This window comes from Clupea harengus, chromosome 8 (assembly GCF_900700415.2).
Source record: "Clupea harengus chromosome 8, Ch_v2.0.2, whole genome shotgun sequence".
Lineage (NCBI taxonomy): Eukaryota > Metazoa > Chordata > Actinopteri > Clupeiformes > Clupeidae > Clupea > Clupea harengus.
The window spans coordinates 11,078,234-11,090,074 of NC_045159.1; the positions used below are offsets into that span (position 1 = coordinate 11,078,234).

The 11,841-nt window shown below is 48.7% G+C and overlaps 1 protein-coding gene across 3 annotated transcripts in view; it reads left to right on the top strand.

Moving 5' to 3' along the window:
• Positions 1 to 11,841, top strand: part of LOC105901022 (roundabout homolog 1-like) — a 184,035-nt gene that overhangs the window by 127,013 nt on the left and 45,181 nt on the right. The window lies entirely within an intron of this gene.

Sequence of the window (11,841 nt, forward strand, 5' to 3'; positions counted from 1 at the left end):
CCTTACTGCTCTCCTGTCTTCCCTTCATTTGGCCCGTCTGTCTCTCTTCTCTCCCCTTACTGCTCTCCTGTCTTCCCTTCATTTGGCCCGTCTGTCTCTCTTCTCTCCCCTTACTGCTCTCCTGTCTTCCCTTCATTCCGCCCGTCTGTCTGTCTTTCCCTTCCCCTGGTCCTGCTCGTGTGTGTGTGTATGTGTGTGTGTGTGTGTGTGTGTGTGTGTGTGTGTGTGTGTGTGTGTGTGTGTGTGTGTGTGTGTGTGTGTGTGTGTTTTGAAGGTGGCAGTGATGCAGATTGGAGATGAAAGGCACTGGCTGAAGTCAAGCTCTCATGTGTTCAGCAGGGCTGCAGTGTCTCTCCTTCCACTCTCGGCACAGAGGATTAAAGTGTCAGGGGGCTCAGACATATAGCACAGCCTCAAGATGATTCACACACACACACACACACACACACACACACACACACACACACACACACACACACACACACACACACACACACACACACACACACACACACACACTCAGATAATACACAAACAGAACACACAGACATGTCCCTCTGCTCTGGATTAAACCCATATGCCCATTTGCAGCATCATGGTTTTTCTCTCTCTCTCTCTCTTTCTGTGTGTACGTGTGTGTGTGTGTGTGTGTGTGTGTGTGTGTTTTTCTGTGTGTGTGTGTGTGTGTGTGTTTCTGTGTGTGTAGTGGCTAGCAGAGCTGTAATAAGGTTGTTTGGCACATGCTTGAGGCCTATGGAATGTTCTGTGCCAGTCTGAGCTGGAGAGAGAGAAATGCCTCGAGTGCCCGCAGTCACAAGCCACGTTTGCTGGGCACACTCACTCAGTTAGAGAGAAAGAAACAGACTTTCTCTAGAAGGACCTCTACTTCTCTCTTACTTTAGCCCTCTTTCTCTCTCTCACACACACACACAAATATCAATACTCACTCTCATTCTCCCTCCCTTTCACTCACACACACACTCAATCTTACACACACACACACACACACATACTCTCGCTCTCGTTCTCTTTCGCTGTACTTCCCTTCCTTCCTCTGTCTCTCTGTTTCTCTCTATGGCCACATTAAGAGCTGGGTTTAAAGGAAATCAGCCCATCTCTGCTGAGAGCAGAGCCAGACTGCTGCCAGACTCCAACTACTGCACTGTGCCAGAATATCCACAGGCCTTTAGTCTGTGTGCATGTGTACATGTGCCTGTGTGCTTGTGCTTGTGCTTGTGCTTGTGTGTGTGTGTGTGTGTGTGTGTGTGTGTGTGTGTGTGTGTGTGTGTGTGTGTGTGTGTGTGTGTGTGTGTGTGCATGTGTGTGTGTGTGCTTGTGTGTGTGTTTGTACGTGTGTGTGTGTGTGTGTGTGTGCTTGTGAGTGTGTTTGTGCGTGCGCGCGTGTGTGTGTGTGTGTGTGTTCATGCAGAGTTCAAAAGTTGTTCTAACATCATCTGGAGTTTGCTGTGGGTAAACACCATGTGTTCAGCCTGTAGTCACTGTAGTCTCTCGTTCTTACTCGGGCTAAGGAAGGGAAATTCTTACTAATTCTTTCTCCTAGTGCATCCGCGTCCTGTTGCTGCACATAAGTAGGTGCTTGAGTATCCGTGAGTGTGTTTATGTTTGTTTGCGTGTCTGCGAGCGTGCGCGTGTGTGTGTTTGTGTGTGTCCACATGTGTGTGTGTGTGGGTTTGTGTAAGCAGGGAGCAGCTGTATCTCTTTAAGCAAAGGACCCTGGAGACCCCACCTCCGTCCTGAAGAAAGAGAGGAAATGGGAGGATTACGCTGGAGAGGTAGAAATTGATAGTGGGGTACATAAAGAAAGGCAGAGATGGTGAAACAAAAAGATGGTCATTGGGAGAGAGAGAGAGAGAGAGAGAGAGAGAGAGAGACCTTATAGTTTGCACACTGTTTGTCAAATCATTCCACACCTCCTACAGAAGAGAGTGTAGTGGGCATCTGGGGCTTGGGAGACGGTCCAGGGAATAGTAGTGTGGTCTCATATGGACGCTGGTTTTATAGGACTAGTGTTCATTATCCACTAATGAAGATGTTCTCTACAGAGAACGTGCTCATATTAATTGGCTTCTTTGGTTAATTAGTGTAAATGCAGAGTATAGGTGAACATTTTCTCGTGGATGTAGTGGTATGTAAACACTAGAATAGACACACGCACACATACATACACACACACACATACATACACACACACACACACATACACACACACACACACACACACACACACACACACACACACACACACACAGTTACAGAGTCCAAGACTCTCAAGGATAAGCTTCTCCCACCCTTGAATTAGTTGAATGGAACATCATCTTGCCACACAAGCCGCTCCTGCTAATCGTCGGCTCGGCCCGTTTCCCCCGTCCCGGTCGTGTGGCTTTTACATGATGACTCACACGTGCTGGTGAGCGCCATGCAGGAGCCTGGTCTGAGGAGCCAGAGAGCCTCCCTTCCAGAGCCCCCCCACCCCCCATCCCTGCCCCATCGTGCGCCCTCTCTTTCTGAGGATAAATAAACCACATCTGACTGCAGAAAAACTCACTCGTGAGTCCTTAGGAGAGCGTCCGTATAATGTGGAGGCAGTGTGTTCATGTTATGGAGGTCCTGCTTATAAATTATATGGAATGCTACAGGGAGTGGAGAACCAGCTTTCAGCTTTTATTGCATGTGTCCGCAGAACTTTCTTCACCTCTTTTTTTTCCTTCTCTTTTTCTCTCCTTCACGCACATTTGGTTTTTCTTTATACACCGTGTCTGGGTTATATCATAAAAATGAAGTGGCGGAGCTGTAAAGAGAATGGCATGCTTTTGTGTGTGTGTGTGTGTGTGTGTGTGTGTGTGTGTGTGTGTGTGTGTGTGTGTGTGTGTGTGTGTGTGTGTGTGTGTGTGTGTGTGTGTGTGTGTGTGTGTATGTGTGTGTGTGTGAGAGACTGTGAGAGGGAGAGTGTAGATATATTTTTTCTTTCTTCTCTCTTTATTTTCCGCTGGTCCTGATGGTGATGTGGGTGTATATTTGTAGAGCGGGGGACCTCTCAGCGGTGGGGCAGTGTGTGTGTGTGTGTGAGTGTGTGTGTGTGTGTGTGAGCGTGTGTGTGTCTGTGTGTGTGTGAGCCTGTGTGTGAGCCTGTGTGTGTGTGTGTGTGTGTGTGTGTGCGTGTGTGTGAGCCTGTGTGTGTGTGTGTGGAAATAGAGAGAGGGATGAGTGTGTAATGGAGTGCTGGAGAAGTGGCTGTTTGTTTGACCTGAGCATGCAGCGTGGCTGGCCTGGCCCTGCAGCTAATACTCTCCCTCTCCATCGCGCCAAACAGAGGGAGAGAGAGGGGGAGGGAGGGAGGGAGAGGGGGAGGGCATGGGGGAGATGGGGGATGTAGAAGGGGGAATAGAAGGGGGTTGGGAAGGGCTAGAGGTGTTGTTGTAGAAGCCTCGGTTGGAGTTGAGGGTGGAGGGTTAGGTGATCTTACTTTTCACTGTTTCTTTCTTTCTGCCTCTGTCTCTGTCTATCTAATCTGTCTGTCTGTCTGTCTGTCTGTCTGTCTGTCTGTCTGTCTGTCTGTCTGTCTGTCTGTCTGTCTGTCTGTCTTTCATAGTACAGACCTAGACAGTATTCATTGTGTGTTTCTATCTATCCATCATTCTCACTGTTTCTGCATCAGTGTTTCTCAAATCTCTCTCTTCACTCAGCTATCTGCCTCTGAAATGATCTTTCTCTCTCAGGCTCCTAGACCTGTAAACACTCACTCCATCGCTCTCTCTCTCTCCATTTTCCCTTCCTCTCACTCCCTCCATCTCCCTCCCTCTCTCTCTCTCTCTCTCTCTCTCTCTCTCCTCTCAGCTCCTTCCTGTTATTTATTTAGTATCAGAGGTGCCAAGTCAATGCAGAGTGGAACTAGCCTCTCCTCACCCTCCTTTCCTCTCCTCCCACCCCCAGACCTGACAAGCTGAGCCAGCCAGGGAAAATAAACGCTCCCAGATCAATGGCTCCCCCTGTGAGCGCTCCATTAGGCCTAAACTGTGTTTGGTACTCAGAGGCGACTGCTCTCTGCGGGGTGGGGTGGGAGAGGGGTGGGAGGGGTGGGGAGGCTAGCCTGGCATGCGGGCGGGTGGGTGGGGGCTGATTTTGATTTTGGTCGGGGGTGATGGGGGGGTATTGTAATGTAATGATATTCTCCCCCAAATGCACTCAGACACACACACGCACAGAGATCAGCCCAACCAAGCCCCCACCCTCTCACTTCCTCTCTTCTACCCTCTCCCTCCATCCCCACCCCACCACATTACTGAGTGTTAATTGGCACTGTAGCTGGTGGCAGAATGCCAGTGCCAACTGGTGTGCCATGGCACAGAACGGAGATGCCATCTGCTTGTGGGATGCCACAGTACGCTACAGTGCTCCGACGCCGAGCGTGCCCATGTTTACAGTGCTGGAGAGGGCATCTGTGTGTGTGTGTGTGTGTTTTTCTGGTGTGTACATCTACTGGGGTGAAGGTATTGTCTGTGTGTTTTCAAAGAGAGAAAGAAAGGAGAAAGGAAATAAAATGGAGGCAATTGAACATGAGCTTTTTCACAGTGTGTGCTGAAGGTGTTGCCAAACAAAACAGGCCGTCATTTCAGCACTGTTGTGGCGAGGGCATGCTCCCCGCCTCATTGGTACACTGTGTCTGGTTCAACGGCTTCTTTTAGGGGCTGTTTACGAAAAGAACTGTTGTTTTACATTTACGCTGCTGTGGATTTATTCTGAAAATGCAGCCGTGAGAGTCTAGAATGATAATCATTATTATTGAACACCTACAAATGAAATTGTAGGGTGAAGTAGACGCCCCATGTCTGTGTGTGTGTGTGTGTGTGTGTGTGTGTGTGTGTGTGTGTTTCCGTGTGTTGTGTGCATTTGTGTTGTGTGATTGTCTGCATACTCTATATTTGTAGGTGACAAACCAGAGAGAGAGGGAGAGAGAGAGAGAAAGAGAGAGAGAGAGAGAGAGAGAGAGAGAGAGAGAGAGAGAGAGAGAGTAATCAGGAGATTGAGGTAGATTTCCAGTCCCTCAGTCCCCCCCCATTCATTTTTAAAGAGGGATCCTTGCATGACTGGCTGGCCCATTGTGTGACATGGCTGCCCGCGGTGCTGACAGGTGTTCAGTGGGGTTCAGTGAGCTTGTGGCTCTCTCTGATCTTCAGCTGCGCTCCACACTCATAAATCCAGCCCGGGGTGTGCCTCACACACACACACACACACACACACACACACACACACACACAGACTCACACACACACACAGACTCACGCACACACGCACAGGCACACACACATACACACACATACACACATACAGGCTCACACACACACACACACGTACACACCAGTGCCAGGAAGCAATCCAGCTACTTCACAAGGACGGCTTTCTATTTCTGTAGTCACTCTCAGGGCATTGTAGAGGCATACACGCACACACATACGCACATACAGTCACATAAAACACACATATACATACACAGCCAGTCTGGCACAGTACACGCACACACACACACACACACACACACACGTTGGACACACACATACTGTAGAGTCCAGTCCAAATATTTCCCTAGTAGAGACATGATAATTAAGAAGCAGGCAGGTGACATGGTGTGGGGGGCAGAGAGTGGGCTGGGCTGGGCTGTGCTGGGCTGTGATGCATATGGATGAGGCTGAGGCTGAGGCTGAGGCGGCCTCTGGCAGGTGTGCTTAACTGGGCTTTAGGTATGAGGAGAGGGGCGCAGGCAGGGAGGAGAAGAGCTAATATAAGGGATTACCTGAAGAGCTGAGGGAGGAGAGCCACCTCTCTGCCACCTCTCCACTTCTCCCCCTCTCTCTCTCTTTGTCTCAGAGTCTCTCTCTGTCTCCCTCTTTGTTACTCTCTTTACATGCAACAATGTGTGACAACAAAGAAACTAACAGAATTAAAAACATTACACATAATTTTCCTCTTTCTTTTCTCTCTGTCTCTCTCTCTCTCTCTCTCTCTCTCTCTCTCGCTCTCTCTCTCTTCCCATCCACCGCCCCCACCCCTTCAGGACTGCTCTTCCTCAGGAGGGGGCCGTTCTTCGTGACCCCTTCGAGGGAGGTGGGGGCAAATCTGGCGTTAAGGCACCGTGGCCAGGGGCTTCTGCTTTGAAGTGGGCTGTGGGATTGAACGCTAGAGGCAGGGATCAGATGGAGAGAGAGAGGGAGAGAGAAAGAGACAGAGACAGAGAAAGAGACAGAGAGAGAGGATAGAGATTGAAAAGTAGGAGATTTGGGACCTAGCAGACTAACCTGCAGGCTAGCTGTGAATGGCTTCAATATGGGAGCTCTCTCTCACTGCCAAAATCGACCGTCCACCGAGCCTTCCCCTATTCTCTTCCTTTTTTCCCCCCTGTCCTTCTTTCTTTTAGCCGTCTCGTAGCGTTTCGTCTCTCTCTTCCCCTCTTCATAAGCCCTTGAGCTCTGGCACGTCTTGTCTTAAGGGGTTGACCAACAGAACTCCTAGGAATTTGAAAGCAGACAGATTTCCCTTACAGCGTTCCAAAGACGGAAAGACAATCCAAATTCATGTCCAAAACTGAGAGATGAAGAAAGACGGAGAGCTCCATTACGGCACAGCGAGGATGATTCATGAAGCGAGACGGGATGAAGATGTTGAATCAACACACACCGAATAGAAAAGTACTAAAGAATGGGAAAAACCAGAACCGTAAATACTTTCCCTTGAGGAATGTCTGTTGCAACATAAATGAAAAAGAATGAATGGCTCTGTGAAACACTGGAGTAAGGATCAGTGTGTTCAACCCCACCCAACATCTCCACCCCACACCATCTCTGTGATTGCAGTAAAGTGCTCTCACAGTCTTCCTACGGTGTGTGTGTACGCTGTGTGTTCCACACGTGTGTTAGAACAGTTACATAGAGGGGAGCAGTACAAGAGGAAGAGGGGGGGGTGTGTTATGGGGGGAGCCAACCAGCTGTTTCTCATCAGCCAGCAGTCATATGCTACACAATTGACAAGAGGGGCCAGCTCTGATTTTCTCGTGTGTACCCCACCCCCCCACCCCCACCTCCTTGTTCCCCCTTTTTGTTTCAGAGTGTGGGGGATTTACAAAGGGAAACGCAACGGAGCCCCGAAATGCTTCCAATTACGGGGTCACCCCAATTTGTTCTCCCGCGTCAGCCCTGCTCATCAGTCGCCGACCCCCTAACCCTATGCACCCACCCACACATGCACAGACTCACACACACACGCACACACACCCATGCCTGGCCCCCCAAAAACCACTGCGCTCCCAAGCCCCTGTGAAACTGCAGAGATCTCAGGCAGCAAGAATTGTATGTATGTATGTATGTATGTATGTATGTATGTATGGGTGTGTATGTCTCTCTCTCTCTCTCTCTCTCTCTCTCTCTGTGTGTGTGTGTGTGTGTGTGTGTGTGTGTGTGTGTGTGTGTGTGTGTGTGTGTGGTGTGTGTGTGTGTGTGTGAGTGATGGGGGAAGGGGAGGGCAGGTTTGCAGCATCTGGGAGTGATTACCAGCGTTGTATTTTCTCATTGTTTGCTGTCTGCTCTGTACAGCGGCAGGCAGACGGGCTGCTGGCCTGGGGCCTATGGCCTGCCTGTGTGTGTGTGTGTGTGTGTGTGTGTGTGTGTGTGTGTGAGACTGGCTGCGCTCTAATCCCGCTGTTATTTATGACGGCGAGCGCTTGGCAGCTCACACTGGCGCACGCACGACCCCGCCAAATTAGCACAATTTGCTCGCTTCGTCAGGAGCTGGAGCGGGAGGGAGTTGAGCTCAGCATCAGCGCCAACCGCACTCCGCAGCGATCCAAGAACATGCACAAAGGCCACTGTCTGCTGCACACCGCTGCTGCTGCTGCTCGCTGCCTTTTGGTCCTCCCTCTGACTACTATCTTTTCATCTCTCTGTGTCAGTCTTCCTGTCTTGTCACATCTCTCTCTCTCCCTCCCTCTCTCTCTCTCTCTCTCTCTCTCTCTCTCTCTCTTTCTCTCTCGTTTGCCGTTATGAAATCTTTTCTGCTCACGTGGCTTCATGTCCAGTCTGAGCCAAGTAGTTACACAAGTACAAGTGAACCCATGGAGTCGGCAAAAGTGAAATGTCACAGTGTGTGTCAGCTCTGGGATTTTGAGAGCAGACATCGTCCCCTCTCCCTCTCTCTCTCCCTCTCTATCTCTCTCTCTCTCTATCTTTCCTCTCTCACATTCCCTCTGTCCCCCTGATTTTCCCTGTGCGGCCGGAAACACGGCTGAGTGACTTTCGAAGTGCTGATGATCATTCATGTGGGGTGAAAACGATGCAGCTGTCCGTCGGTCCGCACAGGGCTTCGTGTCTCCCTAGAAACAAGCCGACTCTGGGCCGAACCTGAGCCAGATCAGGCCTGCACCTGTGTGCCGTCTGCATCTGCCTCCTTCTCCTGTTGGGCCTCCATTTCCATGCCCTGTGGAGGAGCCCCCATCTGTGTGGTGTGGTGAGCCCTCTCCTAGCTGGTGCTTATACTGCTGCAGGGTGTTGGGCATACAGGGGCCCTCCCTCCCTCCCCCCATTAATGTCAACCAGTGTCAATGTAGAGATTGATTCTGCCCTAATTTGACATTTCAGCATCTGTGTTTAATATCCTGAAGGGGTAAAATGGGCACACGTATGCATGGGCCGTGTGTGTGTGTGTGTGTGTGTGTGTGTGTGTGTTTGTGTGTGTGTGCATAGTATACGTATAAGTCCTAACTTGACGAGCTGACGAGTCAGTTCATGTCAGATCTCATTTCAACCCAATCACGCTGTACAAATATAGACACGTGTCTGCGTGTGAGGGTTGTGTTTGTGTGAACATGCCTGCATGTATGTATTGTGAGCTGCAGTTAGATATCAGGGAACCATTAGGCTAACAATCATGCATTTATTCAACCATTTTACATAACGTGATCTTTACCCACACGGCACACTGGGCTATTTGTCCAGCTGTGTGGATAAAACGAGCCGCAGTCCACATCCAGGAAGCTGAAGCCCCCTCTGACTGTGAGGCGGTGTGATTGTGGGCAGGAGTGTAGCCAGGCCTGCTGGAAGAGGTGCAGGGAGGTCGGACAGTAGCCGCTCCACCGGCTGGGAGACTGGTGAGGTGATCTGGAGAGGGTGCTCTCAGTGGGCCAGACGTACCAACGTGTTAGCGCCCCGATTTAGGCGTCATTTCGTCGCAACACGCGCCAACAAACATGGCATGGTGTCAAATTGTGGGAGGAGAAGCACAAGGAGTGACTGGTTACGTATTCCGTTTTGACATAAACCGCGGGGGACGGCGTACATCGTTTTTTTGCGATGAAATAGCAGGTTCCAGAAGCAATAGAATCACTATTATAAGCACCACTTTTGCTCATTTGTACCCTGTTAAAAACAACATTCACTTTTGTTTGCCTTTTTATGACTCGCCATTGCTTCATCACTTCATCCATTTCCCTGCATGTAGATGCCTGCTACATAATCTTTTTTATTTAAGTGGTGTAAAATGACTGCCCTGTATCATCTCTCTGTTTGAGGACACCTTAATAGCATGTACTGTATATCTTTTTCCTGATTACTAAACCCAACGTCAGTCCTCTCAATTGCGCACATGATTGAATGATATCGGGCGCAGCCATTATGGTTAGAGGGCGGTGACGATGTGTTGATTACACGATCAGCCACAGGTTTAGGACATTCAACATAAAAATGAAAAGTCCGCTTTCTGCGCACTGGCCAAGTCGCTTTTACTCTCTGCTTACTTCTCACACTTGGGGCAGGATTTAGCCTGCAATGGCCAGAAGACAATCCTCTTCTTCCTGTGAGCGATGCGAGGAAGGTCAAAGAGGGAAAAAGGGGAGAGAGAAAAAGAGAGAATTTCTCCTTAATCAAAACCAGTGCATATTCCTAATTTCATGGTTAAAAGAGAAGAGTTTAGTGGGTGTAAATAAAACCCTTCTGACACACAGATGAGCGGCCACATGCAACCTTGACAACATTTGGACACCATTCCCTTTGTTGTCTCCAAAATGTCTGTCCATGCAAATGCTTTCTCCTTTTTATTTTCCTCTCTCTCTCTCTCTCTCTGTGTGTGTGTGTGTGTGTGTGTGTGTGTGTGTGTGTGTGTGTGTGTGTGTGTGTGTGTGTGTGTGTGTGTGTGTATATATATATATATATATATATATATATATATATATATATCTTTCTCTCTCTCTTTGCAATTAGTCATGTGTGGATTAGTTGTTTGCTTACAGTGCTGCTTTGCATTGTCTTCCTTCTGCAGGCTTTTGGCTTTGTGTGTCCTCATTTCAATAAGGAAGCCCACTGGCCAATGCCCTTTTCTTTCTGCTGCTGATCAGCACGAGGGAAGAAAATAACACAGATTTCAAACGGCCTGCTGCATTGGTAGAGAGGAAGAGTGGGGAAAGCCGGGGGCAAGAGAGGAAGAGTGGGCAAATAAGACAAATTACTGAGGCTGCAGAGGTGATAAGGATTCTCTCCCAGCAAAACACCATTTCAGCTATGTGCATTTGTCCATTTATTTTGTCTTTCTCCTCACACACGCACATACGCACGCTCACACCCACACACACACACATATATGCGATAGACTACTCTCCATACGTCAAAATTCCCTCTTGACAAACAGGCATGTCATGCAGAGCAATGTTGTGTAATTGAATGCAAGGTAATGTAATACAATCTAATGGTGTAATGTAATGTGGTTTAGGAGAAATACATAGAGAGAGAAAGAGAGCGGGGGGGGGGGATTGATGACTGGACCCACTCCCTTGGGAAGGAGGGGGGCTGTGCCTGCGTTCACACAATTGGGGAATAAGATTATTGACTGTTCAATTCCGTGATTAAATGAAAAAGGCCAGGGCTGAAATTAGATTTTTTTTCATCAGCATCTCCGCTCTACTCTCTGCTGAGGCATCTTGACCCCCCTTGATACCAACTGTCATGGGATTTTGAAATGTCATTTTGTAATTAAATGTAAATAAAGGTAATTATTCACATTTCAGTCCCTTTGAAAGTAATTGTCATCTTTTTTTCTCATTAAGTGGACTGTGTTGAAAGGGCTTTAGATTCAGGAAATGTCTTGAATTAAACTCTGTTAATCTGTTAGCATAGGCGAACAGAGCATTTATTAACGGATAATATCTTATCGAGCTATGCCTTGACGGAATGCTCGCTTAATTGGGCTGCTTTCTGCAAGGTTTTGCCTCTCTCTCTTTCTCTCTCTCTCTCTCTCTCCCTCCCTCTCTCTCTCTTTCTTTCTTTCTTTCTTCTCTCTTGTCTTTTGACTCCCTCAAAGAAGCACGTCTCTGAGGATCAGGAGTATGCGGCAGATGGCTGTCATCTCTGCCTGACAAACTCCCGTCCTCTTTAGACTAAATAAAGCATCGGTCTCCAGCTTTCTCATCTCAAAGCAACACACGCACACGAGCGTGCACACACACACACACACACACACACACACACACACACACACACACACACACACACACACACACACTGAAACACACACACACACACACTTGTCTGTTTTTCTCTCCACTGTGTTGCACTGTTGTCATGCATCGCCATGCACCGACTAGCCACCTCCTCTCCGCTAATGGTCATTTAACGGCTTTTGAAGTTTTCTTGCGGCGAGTAGTTTTAATAGCCATCGCAAAGCCATCTTTTCCCTTATCTGGTCTTCACTGTCTTAATGGGCAAACAGTGGTGGGGAAACATTAACTAAGCGCGGAACGTTTGTTTGGTTTTCGAGCGTCTCCTTAGCCGACACATCAAACGAAGAATA